Below are 21,842 nucleotides of genomic sequence, written 5' to 3' on the forward strand. Positions count from 1 at the left end.
CAGGACACTTTCCATGCAACCAAATTGTCAGGCAGCTTGAGCTGAGCTCACTAAAAGATATGTTTGGGTGCAAAGCCCTTCAGAGCGTTCCTGCCAGCTGAGACAGGGAGGCTGAGCCCTGAAAGGGCAATGCTAGTAAGAACAAACAAACAAACAAATAAATAAATAAATAGATAAACAAATAAATAAACATCCACACCCTGGTATAACAAATACCAAAAAATAAGGGGAGGGGTGGAGGGAGGGAACAACAACTGCTGTAGTGCTCATTTGAACATCTACTATTGTGGAAAGTTTACTTACACAACTGTACTTTATTGTTGTTGTTAAACAGTACATTCATCATAGTTATCACTGCTGCAATAGCCTTAGTTATGTGGGTAGATTACCACATAGTTTACTACATTTGGGAGTTGGAAGGAGAAGAGTCCAGCAGCCCCCAGAGAACGGACCTTGCCAAGCCTGCTCTGGTCCTAGAGAAGGAATCAAGCATATAATGTTTTGTAAAATTATGTAAAGAGGACCGAGCTGCAGCTTATAGAATACTTCTAGAATTCAACCATTCCAAAAAGCCATAGGTGAAGTCAAGGACCTGGTAGAGTGATCCTTGACCCTGCCTGGAAAACTTTTGTTATGGTGCATGCAAAAAAAGGTAATTGCCTTAGACAACCATTAAGAAATTGTATTGACACAGGTTGTTCTTTCTTCTTACCTTCACAAGAAAACAACAGTAGATCTGAAGATGTGAAATATTTAGTTCTGCCAGGATATAGTGTCTATGTTGTCAGTGGACATCCAAGTTATGCTGTATCCTTTTTCACTCATTTTTAAGATCAGTAAAGAAAATGGGGGAATGGATTGTTTGGCTTAAAGTATACTTGGATACTACTTTAAGTATAAAAGACAGATTACTTCTCAAAGAAACAATGTCTTTCTGGAAAATTCACCAGGGATCAGTTCTGTGGCTCTGCTTGACAGGGGCACAGGAAAATAATTTTCCTGGGTGGCGATAGCCAGGATACCTTTTTGGCTAGGCCTATATAAGCTCTAGGGCCAATAGCCTAGTACCTACCTATGAACCTATGAAAATGAGATAGAGCTGACTCACCATAACAGCTTGCAACTCACATACTCTTCCTGCAGAGGCCAGAGCAATCACTAAAACCGTTTTCCATGTTAAGAACCCAAGTCAGACAAATTAGCTGGTTCAAATGGAACAAATGTTAGCTTCTGTAGCACAAAATTAAGATTGCAAGATGGAGGCACTGGTTTTTATGGATGTCTCTTAAGTAAAACCCCTTTCAGAAACACTTTGAAATGAGAAAGCCATGAAAGAGAGGATCTATGACCAGACAAGCTGAAATGGACAATAATCAACTTTGATGGAGCAGGAAGAAAGACCATAGAAAAATATCTCACACAAATATTGTAAAACCAAAATTGGGAGGACACACTTTATTGTGGTGATTGGAAGACATTCATTAGCATCAAACCTTTTTGGACTCATAAATTATGTAAATTACATATATTACAAATTCATTATATATTATATATATATATTATATTATATATACATCAAATTTAAACTTTCAAATTAAATCAAATGTTTTTCAAAACAAGTTTTAAAACAAGTTTTCATACACAGTTAGAATTATATAGAAGGATATTTATAGTAGGATAATTATAGGGATTAGCAGGCGTTGGATTGTGTATCATACTGGAGTTATTGTAAAACCAAATGACAACTGACCCTGAATGAATGAATGCTGGTTATGTTATTGTTGGCACCACCTAGAAAAAGATTTCCATTTGCTAATATGTGATTTTCTTGTAGCAGGCTTTCTTGCCTCCATTAGTATCTGCTGCACATCCTCAGCAAACAGGTTCATAAAGGAAAATAAGATCCTGTCATCCATTCAGTCATGTGATGCTGACTGGGGTCAGGGTGTATCAAACACCCCTGTTCTTGTGTGAGAAGATCCATTCTGTGAGGAAGCTTGTGGTAATTGCCCCTGGCTATTTCTCAAAGAAGGGATAACCACTATTGACTGTTCCAGAAGGGGAATTACCAGAAAGACCTTGGGGTATTCCTTCTGAATCTTCAGAAGTACCCTAGATATCAGTGTAAAGGGTAGAAAAGAGCATAGGAACATTCCTATCAAAGAAAAAGAAAATGGTATCTGTCTTCCAGGCCTTCTAACATGGAGTCCTGGAGCAGAAACTTGCCAGATGATTATTTAGAGAGGAGGCAAATGGATCTACTAGATGGATTAAATCTTGGAAGACCTCCTGATCCAATTTGATAAATAATGGTCTGACCTGTCCTGTTTGGCTTGTCTGACACACAGTATTGCCCTGATGGAATGAAGGATGCCCATAGAGTGAGACTGCACAGAAAGGGTATATCCTGAGCTAACATGGCTAGTCTGCCTCCTTCTTGAAGACAAAATGACTTTGGTATTGCCTAAAACAACTTGAAGACATCCTGAGGACCAAAGATGATTCAGCGAGTTGAGTTCCTTGATCAGTACAAGCATCTCTTTCATATTTATGTGCTTGCATCTGTCCCAGGTGTCATAAACACTTTACACTATTACCCCTCCTAAAATTGCTCCCCAAGCAAAGTCTAAGACATCTGTGATGACTGAGTGTTTTGAAACAGAGAGGGGTAAGGGGAGGCCAGAATTCAGGGATATTTTCTATTGACAAAGCCCAGCACTGGGATTTGAAAAGACAAGGAATGTTGATGCTGAGACCAAAGAGACTTCAGATACTGTTGTAGCTTTCTCATTTGGAGTCTTGCAAGTGTTATCATGAGTATCATAGATACCATGAGACCCCAAATCCTAAGGTATTCCCTTGCAGTGACTGAAGTCTGAGTAAAATCCTTAGAAATAGACCAAGATATAGATCTGCTTTTCATGTGGAAGAAATGCTCTTTGAACTGAAGTGTTCAGCTGACACCCCATGAACACAATCCTGTGTAAATTAGTCAATAAGGATTTTTGAATGTCTTTTGGAATCCTAGCTTGTATAAGAGATCTGGCACCATGTGAGAAATTAATTACACTTTGAAAAAGACTCTGCAAAGATAAGCAAGTTGTCTAAATATGGAAAAATGTGGATACCCTGCAGCCTTTAACGAGCCATAACTGGAGCTAGCCACTTAGTGAGCACACTTGATACAGTGGATAGTCCAAAGGGTACTGAAGAGAACTGATAAAGTGATCCAGGCATGCAAACCTTAAGAAAAGCCTGACGTTCAGATGAAAAGGAATGATTATAAGCATCTTTTAAATGTAGAGTTACCAGGAAATTTGAATGAGGAAGAAGAGGTAACTGTTTGTGAACTGACATCATTCTGAAGTTAGGTGCTATCACAAACAGGTCTAACAAGAAAGATCCATAATTGGTCTCCAAGTATCTTCTTTCTTTGGCACTAAAAACATCCTTTAACAAAAACCTTTCCCAACATGTGAATGAGGAACTGGGAACTAGTTCTATTACACCATGGAACAGCATGTAATGAAGAAGAAGTGGAAATAAAACAGTATGGTTGGCGGATGATAAATAACCTGCTGGCAAGCAGGAATATCCTCTGCCGTCTATAACCTTGATGGATGATCTTCAGAAACCATTTGTCTAAAACTATCTGTTGTTAAAACGAAAAATGGGGATTCTGGCTTTCTGGAAGGGAAAAAGGGACTGCCAGGGTGTATGTGGGGGAGCAAAGTCACTTAAATAGTCAAACTAGCTAGTTGGATTGTTTTTGTTTTGGGGGTTTCCTGAATTCTTTTAGAAACACCTTTGCCATTATGGCAAAATTGTATCCTTTAGAAAATTTGAAAAGGAGGGCAGAAAATCTTAGAGAGTTCTTGATTTAACTTACATCTTTCATCATTCTTTTTGATCATCTCTGCAATTAGGTTCTCATTATTCACATCTTCTTGGGAAGTTTTGAGAAGGCAGACAGACAAACCTCATGTTTCCTCAGGAAAAAAAAAAAAAACTGCAGACCAAATGCATTAACATGCAAGTATGACTATTCAAAATTGATAACAATTAACTAACTGTTTAGCAGTAGTAGAAATAAATAAACTGTAGCTACTGGGCCAGGTTTGGGAGGAGTTTATAAAAACTTAAAAAGAGTGAGGAACTTTATACATTCTATCAGCTTTATTAAGGCAGCAGGCTGGTTACCAGGAAAATACAAGGAGAGACAAGGAGAGACACTCACATTCTCCAAAGATGAGAGAACATGAGGACATGGGAAACGTTTAAGAAATTATTTCTGTAACAGCTCATAAAACTTTTGAGAGGCTGAGAAATCTCAATTTACTCTCACTGAAAACATTGGCACATTCTGGAAATGATCTCAAACAGAGAGGAACTTAAAGGGAGAATCAGAAACTGAGTTCTCCTCTGAATCTAAATCAGAAAACTGAGGAGAAAATCTATATCTGTTCCTTCACCTTTCTGTCCAGATTCAAAATCTAGAATCACTTCAGGAAAGGAGGTATCTTTCTTTCTTTTACTAGAAAACAATAAAAAAGCAAGGATTAAAAGCCTGAATAAAACCTTGTGCCAGATCCAGTAAAATACTCTTGTCTAAAGACATTTGATGAGGAGTAGTTTTATATTTCATTTAGGCAGGAAAAATGGGGCCAGCAGTGTTATAAATGTCAACCTTAGCTTCCCCAGGCATGAGCATAACAGTCTGACTAAATGGGAAGCCTTCCCTGTTCCCTGTTCCCTGTTCTGGGCCCAGCAAGTGTGACTGTCATTTGCTTACTGAGGGGGCCCCAACAGCTGCAGAGGACCCCTGGTCCATACTGGCTATAGGTGCTACTCCAGACGACCACTGCAGAGTCACCCACATGCAGCTGAGGCAATATTGTAGCTTGCTCTGGTGGCAAAGGCTGTTTGTATAACTTTTTCTTTTTGCAGCTAGAAGAAGGTATGACCTTTGGACCAACTGTTCATTCTATGGTCAAGCCAAAATGGTGCTTCTTTTCATTGGAAAACAAGCAGCAAAAGCTGATAAAGATTTAAGGTCTTTAAAAGTCATGCTTTTCACACAAATACACATTAAAAAGCACTTTTAAATACTTGCCACCCACAAAAGTAAAATGAACACAATTTCATCATATAAAATATATTTAACAGAAAAAATTGTGTTTAAATGCTTTCAACAGCTTTTAAACTGACAGGAAAAAAGAGTGCTCTCATTTAAAAGTATAATACAGTCGCATGACAGTCCATTAAAACACAAACTCCTAGTTTTAAAATATTAAAAGTATTACTAATCAACAAAAATGATTGAATGGATGTTACTTTTCCCCCAAAGGGAATTTATCTGCCCGGAAAAGAAGAAGCACAAGCAGACTGTCGAACCTCAAAAGCCTCAGAAGACCATACTCTTCAGCAGCTAAAGCTCTAAACTCTGAAGGGCTCGGCACAAAAACTTGTCTTTTAGTCAGCTCAGCTTGAACTGCTTTACAGTTTTGCTGCATGGAAGGTACCCTGCACTTTGGAAGCTGGCCGGCTGGCATAGCCTTGGTATGATATTACCCACATATCTAAGGCTATTGTAGCAGTGGTCAATATAATGAACATCAGCAGGTGCTCTAGAGTGCTCATAGGTTCATAGGTGTTTACTAAGCTAACGACTGCAAGGGCCTTTTTAAGCCTAGCCATGCATCCCATGTGAGGTGTTTTGGGAAAATGTATCCCTTCCTCGATGTTGTGTTACTGTGGAAATGGTATATATGTGGGATGCTTGTTTCCAGTGTGAGGGATATCTGAAGCTTGTGCCCCTGCAAAAGCACTGTTTGATCTGTGTCATTAATGCACACTTTATACATGAAATTCAATCAACTGTGATCATCAAAATAATTTTCAATCAACTTATTATCTTAAATAGTGGGTGTTCTGTGAAATTAGGAGTAAAGATATTATTAAATCATTCCACAGAAGTTAAAAAACAACTATCTCTTGTAGAAGAAAGAGAAAATGAAATGGAAAGAATGTTGGGTCTTGAACAGTAAACATTTGTGAATTTATCATCTAGGTTTTACTGCAGGCAGTAGCCACCCAGTTAAAATGCAAAATTGTTGACCTAGAAGTATTGATTATAAGAAACATTGTCATCAGTGGTATACTGGAATGGTTAGAAATAAGTCTTTGTTGCAGATGGTTCGAGGGGTTCTACATGATACAGTCCATCATGTTGCTTAAATAGAGAATGTTAGATCAAACAAGCTCACTGTATTTTTAAGTGAGCCAACCATAGTAAGTTATATAAGATTTCTAAATTTACAAGATAAAAAAATATTAATGGAAAATGACTTAAAACATACTATAGAATGGTTTAGAAGTATCAACAGCTGAGGATCTGTCTCATGAAATTAGAAAAGCTTGAAACATATGCTTCTTATAAGCCAACATGTAATTTTAGGTGGGTTCTGATTTAAAATGCATTTTCTACAGGTAGTGTCTTAACAGAGAAACAGTGAAAAGCATGCAGCTGGGCCGAAAGAGTCCCTCCATATATTCTATAAAATGTTTCCAAATATATTCTGAACATCATTTAGAATCTGTGTGGCTGCTTCCAGTGAATTGCTTATATTGAGGTATCAGTCTGATGTATTCAGTAAAGATGGACTCTGGCTTCTGACAGGAAAATGGGGTTCTGTAGCAGTTTTTCAAATATGAGCAGCATATGTGTACATGGGTTTTACTCATGTGAGAAAAGCTGGGAAAGTTGGGGGTGAGGCTGCCATTGGGAAAAGGTGTGACAGAATCCCCTCTTACAATTCATCTTGGTGTGCATTTCATCTGTTTTACTTTAAGCATTGTATCTGTACAACTGGCAACACCTTTTTCTGTCAAAACTAAAGGCAGTCTAGCCCTGCTCCTATTATATTCGCAGTAATCAGTATTTCAATGTAAGATTTCATACAGGAAGTGATGGCACAGCATGCAAGATCAGTCAAATGAAATTATAGAAAAAAACATGATGGTATATTCAGTCTGATAAACTGAAGCCTTTAATGCAAACAATTTATTGAATGCACCATTGTGGTTTGATATTACGAGGTTTTCACCACTCTGTTTTACTTTCTTACATATAAATGCAAACAAAAGATAGCCTCACATAGCTGGTACAACAGACATGCTCACCACTACCTCCTGTATATGTCTTTATACTTTAAGAATAAATATTTCTTTACATAATGGGCACCTAAAATCCTATATTTTGTTTAGCTTAATTAATGGGAATCTGAAGAGGCCACATAAGCAGGAGTAATGAGATCAGTTACTCCCTACATGCTGGATTAGTTCTTAAAATGAACAGCAATTTATTTTTTTGCACTGAAGCCTGAACTGATTTATATTAATCATACAGATTTCTGGCAGTAAATCTAGTAACTACAATGATTTGACCTTATACACTACCCATACTATGGAGGCAGGAGAATGAGTGCTGAATGCCTTATTAGGAGACAAAGCTATTCCACTGAGTTTCATGAATTGTGATGCAACCTTCTCCATTTACCTCAGACTAAAGTGAGATGCGCAGCTTTCATTATTCAAATGTTATTTTTCTGTAATTAGCATTATATTGTCATTTCTGCCAGCATGCATTGCTTAAAATTTTCCTGTTAAAATTCACACTTTGTTTTGCCTTGAAGAGTTAATTCTTCCTGATATATAACATTTTAAGCATTTTCACTATTGATCTAGGGGGGTGGGTTTAGATGTGTGGTTGTGCATAATGAAAAATAAGTCTCATTAAAATGTTAAGGCAGTAGCATAGGGAAGTAAAATACTTTACTGGATAATGCCTGCTGCCTTGGTTTCCTTTTGTGCACTTCATAAATCTCAGGAAGGAATGACTGAAAGCATAAGCCAGTTTATTCAAATAATATAATGTTCAAACCTATCCTATATGATTTTGGGCAGTTACATTAAAAAATATATTTTATTATCAGCCCATGTCATTAATGCTGGAGATTGTTTTGGTTAGCAGTCTACTTAAAGAAGAAAGCCTTATGGGTTTTTGAGTAAACACTTGAAATGTCGGGACCCACTAGAGCAGGTCCAACACGGAGACTGAATTTCTGAAAACATCAGAAATATATATAGTCTGAGATCGACATTTCTTGGAACATTCCCCTTTTCTCCAAGGTGTGGCAATCTCAGAGTTAATATATATATAATATTAGGGGTTTGGAGGGCTTACACCCAGCATTTGGGGATCCCTTGCTAAAAGGAAGTTTAAAAGGATGAGACTAATATTCAAGATCCACACTTCTCCTGAAGTTTCAATATTTTTTTCGTCATGTTAGCAGTTGGCTTTTGGAGTACCAACCTTTTAATATGGAACCAACCTTATGGCTTATACATTAAGGACATTTTATGGTAATTTTATGCTAAGCATGCGGTGAGAATAAGAAGGATTATTCGATAGCTGAGGTCTATGCAGAGAAGATACAAACTTTTTCATAATTTCATGATGTATCAACATAAGGATAATTTTTAGATCTTGAATAAGGAGATATGCTCTAAATATATATGATTACAATCATAACATTGCTATCTTACGTGGGTTACTACAAGAGAGAGTGTTACTTAATGTATTTTTTATGTTTTGGTTCTCTGATAGGAAAATAAGGTTTCCCTAACACAAATCTATGTTTTTTATTTTGGTCAAGTTAGCATCTTTATAAAAAAAAACATATGGCAGTTTGAGCATAATAGTTGTGTCATCCTTGTTCTCTTTAGGAATAGGTAAAATTAACAGTATATAAGTGTAAACTGTTAGGCATATTTTGATTTGATTTTTATTCAGGAAGGTGGGCATAAGGGGGTTATTAGTATTAGGTGCTATGATTAAGGTGACTTTTTTACAAAAGTTTTTGATGTCTGTTAGTCTTGGCATACTAGCATTGTAATGTAATACAAAGTTTAGAAGCACAGTTCTAGAATTTTACATAATATACATGGAAGTGAGGATGTGTTAAGTGTTGCTGGAGTATGACTGATGACAGAAGCAGAGATGAGGTAAAATTTCATACTGAGATAAAAGAATGTCATATCACCATCCTGAAGTGATTTTTGCTTCTTTGTTATGGCTACAAAGATTATTTCCATCCAGCACAAACTCACTTAACCATATTTTTGCACATGAGTTTGGGGTGTTTCTTTAATAGTGACAATCATCTGCTGACAGTGCTTATGTCACATTGTGGTTAGCCCTGCTGTGGTTGTTCCATACCACACAAAAACATGCACACTCACACCTACAGCTAATTTGGAGTGTCCAATTCACCTATTTTTTTCATGGAGTGTAATTGGTATACAAAAAAAAAAAAGCTATTTTGATATCAGTTTTGCACCTTTGCAACAGGTCAGTCTTATATCTGTATACAAATCAGCTTCAAAATATAAAGAAAAATAGCCTTACTGCATTATTGCATCAGGACAAGACAGTAAAACTAAAGGCAAAGCTATTACTGTAAAAAGTTCAGAGGTGTATTTAGATAAAGCAATCACAAATAAAGAAAGTTGAGTTGTTCATCTAGAAAATCTAACACTAGCATTATAAAATTAAAAAAACATGGCATTATGATTCATGGTGACTGGACTGCAAGTCAGGAGGTACAGTGGATGCCACTGGTGCTACACAGTGCTTGTTTCCCTAGTCTGAGTCTTGGCTTGGTTGTCTTCTGTTTTGAGTCTACATGCCCTCTTGAATGTTTTTTTTTTTTTACATGTGCACTGACTTTGTCTCACTTCTTAGTGAAATACCATAAATGAACTGGTGATGCTCTAAACTGCCCATAGATGTGTATTCCAATTATGTCTGTGTGTGTGTGTGTGTGAGGTGTGTGTGAGGGGAGTTGCAACTTGTGAGGCACTGATATCCTACCCAGGAATACTTTCTCTGCTTTGTTCTGACTGAGTGCAGGGATGACTTTAGCTCCCCTGCATCTCTGAGTTGGATAAAATGAATATTGGAGAATAAATGAATAAGTTGAAGAAAAATATTTCTCAACCAGAGTTTCATAAACTAAAAGCTTCAAGAAATAGTACAGACATATATGTTAGATGCTACCTCTTGAGTATATTAACCATGATTTTACAGTGTTCTGATATACACACAGCTATTCAAGGGTACCTGCAGGCAGGTGCAAGGGGGTGCTCCTGCACCCCCACTTGGAATCTGTTGGCTGGGGGATTAATCTTCTTTTAATTTAAAAAAAAGTTTTGTTTGTTTTTAGGGCATTCTTCTTTAAGAACGCCCTTAGCGTCCACTTGCACAGACGCTTTTGCATCTGTGTGACTGATGGTTTACATCTTCATCTTCCACACCTGCACAGAATTTGAATTCCAGAAGGCGTTTGGACTGTGGACGAATGTACAAGTGAGAAGAAGGTGTATGCATGTGTGTGTGTTTAAGTGATGTGTGTGTGTGTGTGTGTGTGTGTGTGTGTGTGTGTGTGTGTGTGTTTGTATGTAAGTAAGAGGGGGACAGGAGGGCAGGAGATTTTCACAGTGTCCAGATTTTTGCCTTATATTTTTGGTCTGATCATCATAAAAAATCTATGTTTTGACAAATCACTGGGAAGAGCTAAGGATTAAAGTTACTACATAATGAATGACATGCAGTAGAGTTTCAGACTTCATATCCTTCAGAAAATGCATTCTAACACAAATCCTGTTATTCTAGCAACTTTCTAAATGTGTCTCTAGTTTTGGGCCTTTGTCCCCAACATAATAATAGGCTTTCTCCAGATTTCTTGTGCTAAGAGATTGAGAGGTATGGTGTGTATGTATGTGTGTGTGTGTGTGTGTGTGTGTGTGTGTGTGTGTGTGTGTGTGTGTGTGTGTGTGTGTGTGTGTGTGTGTGTGTAAAAAGGAGGTAGCAAACCCCTCAGCTGTCCAGGTTTTTGCAAGATATCCAGATTTTTGCCCGATATTCCTCCTAAAAAGATTGAAGTTGCTAAATAATGACAGACATTTGAGTTTTATATGTCATATCTTGTAGAAAAATGCATACTAACATAAATTCTGTTCTAGCAATTTTCTAAGTTCACAAGAGTATTGTTTATAATCTGTCCTTTTTTATTTTAGGCTTTGTCCAGATTTCTTGCATTAAGAGGTTGAGGTGTGTGTGTGTGTGTGTGTGTGTGTGTGTGTGTGTGTGTGTGTGTGTGTGTGTGTGTGTGTGTGTGTGTGTGTGTGTGTGTGTGTGTGTGTGTGTGTGTGTGTGTGTGTGTGTGTGTGTGTGTGTGTGTGTGTGTGTGTGTGTGTTAGCAGGAGGAATTTATTTTCAAGTGCATATTCAAGGGATTGTGAGCTTCAAGGGAAGAGAAGTTTACTGCTCCTCATGCTATTCTGCTTAAAATGTCCAACTGTTAGCAAATGGTATCACTTCTTCTTTCAGATTTTCCTAGTTAGGGGTCACCACAGTGGATCACCAATCCGCTCATGATTGGCAGTAGAGTTTTACGGTGTCAAGTTGCCAGCATGGTATCACTATTGTGGCATAAAATTTTAAAGCAGTGTTAGTAGCACAGCAGGTAGCATACTTGCATCTTGATGTAGAGGGCTGTAAGTTCTTCTCCTGCAGTATGTAGATTTGTATTTTTAAGGGGTGGGGTGCTTTGATGGCTGAAATGTTCTGAATTGGGCAATTTGTCATTATTGGTTCATATGTTTTGTTTCATTGCTTACTGGAAAAATATTCAAAACTATAAATTTAAAACACACTCTAACCAGTGCTGCTGTATTATATAAGATATATAATTCAATAATTATATATTATAATTAATACAATCAGAAAGGTGAATCAAAGTCATCCTAAAAATGTGTGTATGATTTGAAACAGCCCAAAAGTAAACTTAACCCACCACTGGCCAGATGCATTTTCTTTGAATGTGGGTTTCAATGCTGTTTCAGTGAATGTGAATTTCAAAGGTAGAGATGTTTTAATGCTAAGTCTGATTTCCTTCTAAGACTATTGCTTTGTTTAGCACATGTCTATCAGTGTTTGTACTATAAAACTTGAAATAAAAGTTGTAAATTAAATCCAAATATCTGTAATTGTTGTAGAAGTAAAGCATAAAACAGTATGCACACTGAGTTTTGAACAGTGTTTATGGCAACTGGGGAGAAATAGCCAAGTAATGGGACACTGGAATGGCTGTGTGTGGGGTGGCTGAGTGGAGGGGGGGTTACCCCCCTTCAAATAATTCTGCAGGCTCCCCTGCAGCTGTTGATGCAAGAAGGATTTTTCCAATATGTAATATACGCTAGGCATGGGAGTATTTTTTGTCATTTAGATTATTCTGGTAGCTCTCTTACATTAGTCTTCCTATCAAATATTCTGACTAAATGGAGTTATAATCCCATCATCTTTATCATCATCATCATCAATCCTCTTTTTTCCTATTTTTTACATGGAGTCATGGCATCATGCTAATTGTTATCACTTCTGTCAATTCACTGCCAGGCTCCTACCTTCTTCAAGAGTCATGCTCTACTGTCTAAGGTCTTTTGTCATATAATCTATCCATCTCTTGGATGGCTGTCCTTGTTTCCTCTTTCCTTCTTGCTGTCTCTCCCAAATGTGCTTTACCAAGCCATCTTTTCCTTTCTTCAAAAGAGACCATACTGTAATCTGTTTTTCTTTACCTTCTCTGGAATTAGTGGAATTAGGGCTATTTTGGCTTTCATTCTGATGTCCTCATTTCTTTGTATTTTCCACATTGTGTTTCCTACTACCTATCTCAGGCACTTTATCTGCACCAGTTAAAGCTTCTTCCACTGTTATGCCCTTACAGTCCATGTGTCTGTGTCATACAGAAGCACAACCCACATAATTGTTTTGTTCACCAAACTTTTCATCTTATTTGCCAGTCTTCTGTCACACAATAACTCTGATACAATACAAGACTAAAACGAATGAATAATGGAGTTTGAATTATATTGAAACCAGTGTCTTAAAACATGTACAGATACATATACTGGCCTGATACATATTATGTATTTAATTGTCAGGGTAGTTGCATCTTAAAATACTTAATGAAACATAGCCTTTTTATAATCAGAAATGCAGCAAAGTGGTTATATTTTAAAAGGATAATGATATGCCTGTACATTTTGGGTTCCTTTGCAGTTTTACAGTTCTGATATAATGTTAATCAACTCCTACTCCACCATAAAATACTCTTATGTCTTGCTGCTTAGGTTTAAGTAACACCTCTGACTTAAAATGACAGCATATTTGTAAGAAACATCACTTTTGTATCATTTCCATTACAGTGGGTAAGGATGTTAAACGAATCTATGAAAGATCAACATAAAGTGCTTTACCTGTAAGAGGTCAATATTTAATGTGAAAGGAACACCTGTTTTTCTATTTTAAGAACACTCTTCCCCACGATTCTGCAACCTGAAATAGATTATGATGACCTCTTTCAGTGTTTGCAAGTGATTTTGGGAGACTGATGGTGCAAACAAAGGAAAATCCCATTTTACCTTTCACTGTAGTAATTTTACAAGAGTGGGAGGCTAAGTTCAGATTAAATTAACATGCTGTGGTCATCCTAACTAAATCCTACCAAGCTATACTAAGATACTGTAGCATTCAATTGCTGTACACTACTCACTTTATCATATTCAGGGCTGCAGGGCAGCAGGAGTGTAGCCCAGTGAGCTACTGTTCTGCACAGGGTGCTTGTCTGTTAAAGCACACACATACTCATATGGGACATGCACGTCTATACTCAACTTAAAAACTTATCATTTCGTCTAGTGGACTGTCTTTGGGATTTTGGAAGGAAGTCCAGCAACCAGTGAAAACTTATGCAGGCACAAGATGGACATGCAGACTTGGCACAGAATATACCTCAGCAAGGAACCAAACTAATGAACAAAAAAGCCTGTAATGCAGTAAAAGTGCGTTGCTCAGTCACAAAAAAGGTGTGACTTTAGTTTGCACTGATTTATTCGGGTAAAGTGCTTTACTGTAACAGGTAATCTTTCTCATGACAGAATTTTTTTCCAATACCTTAATCACGTCATGACAGAATTTGCTTTCCAGTAACTTAATCACCTTGCAGTACACATCTTCTTGAACACAAAATATGAATTTAGTCAATGCAACCAAGCTATGAAGCCTTCTTTTAAATGTTACTGACTGTGTGATTTAAAGAAAAAATAACCACTACAATATCACTTACATATATAGTTTCTGTTATAGTATTTTTACTTCTGATTATGCCTTCACCCAACAGCCACTGAAAATGTTTTGTTCATTGCGTTCTGGAGAATGAAATGTAAATATAGATTGCTGCACCTGTAAATACAAACCATAATGTACACCTCTAGCTAAATCAGATATATCAAGAAGTATTTAAGTTCAGCTGACAGATTGGAGGAAAAGGCAATTCTAAAAATGTTTCACAAAATTAAAACTAATTCAGCACAGACCTATTGACAATCTTCAGTGATAGAAGCAAATTTCAGCCTCTGAAAGAGTTTGCAAGTGCACAGACATAAGTTTTGTATTATCTTTACTGGCAAAGTTAGCTGCATATATTTTATAAATATCCTGTTGTCTGCCTGACCATGTTGCAGTTTTCAAGGAAGTCAGAAGATAGGGAGTAATTTTATGGCAAGAAATATTAAGCAGAGGTTAGGCATTAGGAACCTAACATAGTTTTGTCAAAAACATTACCTCCTGACCTTTGGCCTTTGAAGTGAAATGCATATATTCTCATAAGGGGAAGCAGATGTTGTCTGGTTGCTATGCTAAGAACACCAACTCCCTCTGAATTCCATTGATAAGCATTGCACAAAAGTTCACCTTTTATTTATGGTGAGAAATAACAGAATTGGCTTTGCGAGTTTAGAGGGATTTTATATATATATATATATATATATATATATATATATATATATATACATATACACACACACACACACACACACACACACACACACACACACACACACACACACACACACACACACACACACACACACGCACACACACAGACACATACTGTAATACTGTATGTATATATAGAGAGAGGGGCTGGAGAGCTTCAGTGTTAAATTCAGTATTAAACAGCACTTATGGTGTAGAATGGAATTTCTCTGACTTTCCTAAAGAAGTTCAGTCAGCAGTCTCAGTAGTATTCTTAGAGCCACAGGGATTCAGTGATTGTACAGAATAGAATAATCACATATTTTTTAGCTCTTTTGCAGATATTGTGATGAACGGACTCCTGCTGTCGTGTGAATTCTGCATTTATTTCCTCCACATGTAATGTTCATGCCATGTTCTGGTTGCCTTGAAAATTACTGTTTCAGTCTGACTCCTTTTCACTTTGTACCTGGTATATAAAAAAACAGGGCCGGGGTAACCATCTAGGTTAAAATACCCAAAAGTCATTTTGCCTGTATAGATATAGATAATGAACTAAAAGGTAATAGTGCAATTCTGTAACAGTAGTTGTGACACAACTCCACTCCGAAACAGAAACTTTAGTTACAAAACAAATGCTAGCATTTTACAAAACATAAATCTGAACACTAGCAGAGATTTCATTTTCCTAAAAGAGACAGTTACTGAGGCAACATAAATGATAATGTATTTACTAACCAACCATGCGTAATGTTTGCAGTTGTGCAACTCCATTATGTAGGATACTGCACCTCACTCCAACAAGCATACCTTCCCACAAAAATTCCAGATAAAAGTCTGATTTTTTAACACCTTTATTAAGACATAGGCACACATACAGTAATAGAAAATAAAAAAGCAACTTTTTTCATTTTCAACGACTATACATTACATACATGTTTTTTTTTTCTTTTTAAGAATTCAGAACCTTACATAAATTGCTCAGTTCCTACCTTGTCTTAAACCTCACTCCTCTCCTGAACATTATTCTACATGCATGTTCTCACAAACCCCATTTATTTCTATATAATTTTCTCCTTCCTTTTTCTAAAGATCCCACTTCCAGTTTTTTTTACCTCCTTTACAATATTCACTACTTAAATTACAGTTGGCTTAGATTATGATTTCCATCTAGTAAGTGACTGGCTGGTAGCTAATAGCATTAAACTTAAGTAAGGCCTTATTATGCCTCGTCAATTCATATCCAGTGTCCTAGTTTAAAAAAAAAAAAACATTTCTCAAGATACAGCCATTTGCACCCACAACATTTTCGAAAGAGCAGTCTGCAGGGAATTTTTAAAATTTGCCAACTCATTACATTTTCTAAAACCATGTTCCCAGTTACTCTACTCCTGTCTTTCCCATCACACTTCCAGTATTTGCTATCTACCTGAGGAAAAAAAAATCTCTGAAGTCTACTTGGGGTATAATAATACCTATGAAAACACTTTCAAGCACAAATCCTAAACCTTCTGGACATTGTTGCATACTTTGGTGCCATACAGATGTCCTCCCATTATTCATTTCTAAATTGCCTTTTCAGTCTCTGTTCCCAATCTTTTCTAACCTTCTCTGATGGATTCTTATACTTATCATGCTATATTTTATATGCCCTACTAATTAGCAATTTTTAACAGCAGTGTCTGTCCTAGATTTGATTGAAACTCTACCAGGGCTGGTCTTTCACTTAACACTCCCCTGCCCCTTTCTCTTTGCCTGTACTCTAATATCAATCCCTGATACAGACTATATCCTGCTGTTACCCTGCTTCTGAGTTTTCTACATCAATATATGTGGCTACGTACTTCTCTGTAATAATATTTCACTCACTAGTAAAAGCATTTTCCCCTTTATTTTCAGAGCATGGAGTAGAAATACTCATGGAAATATAGCAGGCTATTTCTCCTTCTTGGCACAGAAGGCTCCTTGTTCCTGGATTCAATTGATGACATTCATTAATGCATTATTATGTTACCAGGTCACAGCAATGCAGCTTTGCTTTTAGTAAATCTGCTGACACGACCAGAGATGAATATTGTATGCAGAACCTGTGTGTTTGTAAGTGTGTGTGTGTGTGTGTGTGTGTGTGTGTGTGTGTGTGTCTGTCTGTCTGTCTGTCTGTCTGTGTATGTTTATGTCTGTCAGTGTGTGTTTATGTGAGGCAAATTTATAAATCATCTCAGATTTTTTAGTATTTCCGGAAATTGTGTAGTATTCCACTATTTGGACAGCACGGTGATGCAGCAATTTGTATTGTTACCTCACAACAAGAGGTTCTTCAGTTCAATTCTCAGCTGGGGTGCCTTCTGTGTGCAGTCTGCATGTCCTCCCTGTGCTTGTGTGGGTTTCCTCTGGATGCTCTGGTTCCCTCCCACATTACAAAGACATGCGCCTGGAGTGTTTCTCCCTGGGCCCCTGCTGGAAATTGGTTCTTTCTAAGTCAGACTTTCCTGGTAAACAAATGTTAAGTAAATAAATAAATTAGACAGATGTCCATTTGCCAACCTCTCAAGGATATGTAGGCTGTGAAAATTACAGATTTTTTCGTAGTTTAAGGCACTACCATGTAATTCAGTGAACAGAAAAGGGTTAAAAAATATCTCTTATTTTGGAGGAATTGCATTATCGGACTCCACCATTTTAATTATTCACAGGGCAGCTTAATGGTCCAGTGGTAAGAATTGTTCCTCTCAGTGCCAGGGTTCAGTTCATATCTCCACTTGCTTTCTATGTGAAGTTACATGTTCTCCACAAAGCTGTGTGGATTTTATGGGAGTACTCTGTTTTTCTCTCACCTCAGAAAGAAATATCCTGATTGCCTGGCAACACTTAATTGCTTGCATAGGTATATATTGCATTTACGCTTGCCCTTGTGTCCTGGTTTGTGGTACAAATATTCAGTGGGCACTGTACTTACTCAATTAACAAATGATAAATAAATAAGAAAAATTATGCATGCAGTTAATTCAAACATTTATTTTCAGCCTCATTGGCACTGCTCACAGAGTATGGCATCTAGAGCACTGCTGAAGGTTTTTCTGGCATTACAGGGTAGATTTTTTTCCTAATGCTTTATGCATAGTTATTTGGAAGAAATGAGACAGTCAGCATGTCCTCCCTGTTTCTTCAGGGGTGTTTACTGGATATCCCAAAATCCATCCATATCATAAAGACTTTCTATTAGGTGAACTGGTGATTACCTCATTTGCTTGCATGTATGAGTGTGGTGCATGAGCGAATGTGTGCATTGGCAGCGAGATGGACTGGCATGCCATCCAGGACTGATTTTCTGTCTTGCACATATTGCTTTTAGAGATACACTACTACTCCATTACAATCCTGAAAGGGATAAAGTTGGCATATAAAAATGAGTGAATGAATTTTAAAAAATTAGACATACAAGAAAGTGTAAATATCTGGATAAATAAGGAGTGTGAGTGCTACAAGTGGAGAAAACAGATTATAAGATTTTTCCATTTGAAAATTATTCTATAAAGCCAATCACACAATGAGTAGTAGATTCCAGGTCTGCCACGAGGGTTCCACTGAGAACAGACAAAATAGAAAATCATTTTATATACCAATTATTAACTTCTTAGTGACTTCTTAGCATATCAAACTCTAGGTGTTCCTCCAGCTGTATTTTGGAATATACAGAATTTCAGAATGCCAAGATATAAGATGAATGCGAAAAAGACTGTGGAGTCACTGTTAGTTATACTTCAGTAAAACCAATCTAAAAATACTTGAAAATGATCAGGGCAACAAATGTAACATGTAATATATTTAGGAATAATAACAGAAACACTCCTGCTACATCTGTTAGAACTGTATTGCCTTATTTTGTCAAAGTAAAAATTGAAGGCATTTGTGATCTCTTTTAGAAAAAAATGCAAGTAATTATGCAACAGATCTTAGCTAATATATGGTTTAGCTGTGTGCTGAACAAATGCAGTTTTAAAGCTGTAATGAAGGCAGTTAAGAACACACAACACTTGTAAGGTAGAGTTACACTTGGTGGCTTCAGTCAGAATTGGTGATCTTCAGGGAATGCTTTTGTACTTGATGATGCTATGTAGGTATATAGAACTAACGTGAGTACAGGGACAACCTCATTTTGGGTTTAGAATCACCATCTCCTCAGCAGATACAGGAGAAAGTTAAATACAAATATTTTACAAACTGAAAACGTAAGTTAATTACTCCTCCTCGGTAAAGGAGCTTCACTTATAATTAAGAGGAATGGTGGCTTTTTAAAAATTGCTAAAAATGGTTTATGTGCTACCTCTCTTATATTTGCTGATAAGGGTACCATATTTTTGGCAAAAGTAATGTAACATAAGGGAGTATCAGAAATATGTAGAAATCCTGCTTTCAGTCATTTCATTCTATTTCATTTATGTAGTTTCATTACACTCCTTAAGGGTCACCAGAAAGTTTTTTTTCATACCTGTTTTAGTACCCCCTACCATGCATTACCTCCTTTGCCCCAGGGTCCTTACCCTGGTCTGCATAACAAAGCAGAGTGGAGATAGGGTATGGCAGGATTGTGCCATACTGATGCCGATAATGGCTTTTCTTCTGTAGCCTACAGTTAATCCCCATCTATCATGCAGAGCAGACAGCAAAGCCAAGATGGATTATGTGCATGTGCTAAAGCAGTGGTGCACAACATCCGGCCCTGGGGCCAAATCCAGCCTCGACGCAACATCATCCAGCCAAAGTGAAAAAAATGCTATGCCTTACTCCAGTCACGCAAACTTTCCAGCACGTGCTTACTTACCTAATTGACTGCAGTTACACACATCTCTAATTTTTAGCTACTGAAGTAACTATTCTTTATTTATAACTTGTAGTCTGTAAACAGTAGTAACTTTCTGCAAGAGTTTGTAATAAGTCATGGCTGCAAGACAGAATAAAGTTAAACGAAAAAGATGATGTAGAAAACAGGCAATTTCATGACTGCTGTCTTGAGTAAAAATTCCCATCACCTGTACCTATTTTTAACTTGTAATGACTTACTAGGTTTTGAGGTGGCCCACAGATACATTAAGAATTCATGTAGTGGCAATCCCCACAAAAAGGTTGTGCACAACTGTGCGAAAGCATGTACTACATAATGACAGATAATTTGTTTACATTACCATTGGCTTTGTTCTACTGAGTCGGACACCCTTTCCTTCATCAGTGCCATAGTCAGGAAGAAAAACAACTGCTTGTTCCCTTCCTCAGTCAGCATCTCCATTATCCTGGCCACCTACTTAAATAAAGATCTCTTGGCTACAGGCTCCATACCTCCACACTGTAAAGCTGGCAAGGCTATTTACAAAGTTGAAACAAACCAAGAAAAAATAAAACACAGATCACATAATTCCTATGTGAGAGTTGAAGTCTGTTACTCAGCTGGTAATGTATCTAGGTTATAGCACCCCTATACAATCCATATTAAAGCAAAAAAAAAAAAAAAAATATATATATATATATAGATAGATAGATAGATAGATATATCATACCTAGAGCCAGAATATCTTCATTTTTTGTAATGCATAAGATTCTTCAAATCAGCCATTATCCCTTTCTTAGTTCATTCATTCAAAGCAAGGCATACTTTGCAAAATGCACCTAAAAGTTATATCTTGCCAATTCCTACACCCTGCATATTCTGCAATTGAACTTGGCCAATAGTCCAGTTACACACAAAGTCCTGTTGTAATGAAGAACAAACTAATGAAAGTTACATATGTAAATCCTGTATGGTAAAGGATGCTTTAACTTATCTTAAGAATTTTGTTGGAAAGTGACAGGTTATACGTTTGCATTAGTACACTAGCCACAGTGAATGCTCTGGGATGGGATTCGTCATTTACTTATTTAAGTAAGAGGTGCAGGAGGCTTGCCCCCCCCCAAAAAAAAAAAGCAACATGCATTGGTTATTGATTTGATTTTGTTTTGTTCTGATGAAACTGTGTTTCATTAAATGCAGTTTCAGCCATTACTTTGATGTATATTTATGAAACAGTCAGGTATATAAACATTAATCCATCCCACATTATTCTTCATAATATTTAATTTTTTTTCTTTCTGGGGACCAGTCTTATGGAACTCAATTCTGCTTCCCAATGTGCACCAATTCAAATATACTCTAAGCAGCAACCTTATAGAGAATTCCTGTTTGCAGTTGTCAAAGTAATTAAACTGTGACTTATAGCATTTAAGGAATGCAGTTCTCTTATATTTGGAAATAATCATATTATGTACCAGCTTTACTGTTATTTTATTGTAGTAATATACACAGAATTATAGTTTCATAGTTTCATAGTATAGTACTAGGCTATCTGCCCTGGGGCATTTGTAAGCCTAGCCATAGTGATGTGGCTTTTGCCACCCCATGAAATGGTACAAAAATTGTACAGAATAAATTTAGAATACTGTGCCTCTGTCTAGTAGTGACACAATGAAGGTCCCCTTATATAATAGAATTAGTTTACTGTGCCCCTGTCTAGCAGTGACACAGATGTGACCCCTGGGGTAAACTTACGATCCCCATCCACTCATCAACATTTCTCTTGAAAAGAGTCAGTGAGGGGCTCTGCCTAATATGAACTGGGATCCTGTTCCAAAGCATGGGAAGCCTCTGGGTTATGAATCTATCCCTCCAGCATGTCCTATTCATACTTGTGCTGAGGTTTAAGTCTTTAGCTCTCGTGGTCCTGATGGATTTGGATTTTTTGAGGTGGAGCATGTCCATCAGATCCTGATTGGACATAGCCTTGTACGTCAGGCAGAGATCACCTCTGAGCAGGCGGTATGCTACTGAATAGAGCTGAAGTTTCTTTAGTCTGGCAGAATAAGACATATGTTG

The sequence above is a fragment of the Protopterus annectens genome, chromosome 3.part0, assembly GCF_019279795.1.
Source record: "Protopterus annectens isolate FY-2018-M chromosome 3.part0, PAN1.0, whole genome shotgun sequence".
In the NCBI taxonomy this organism is placed as follows: Eukaryota; Metazoa; Chordata; order Ceratodontiformes; family Protopteridae; genus Protopterus; species Protopterus annectens.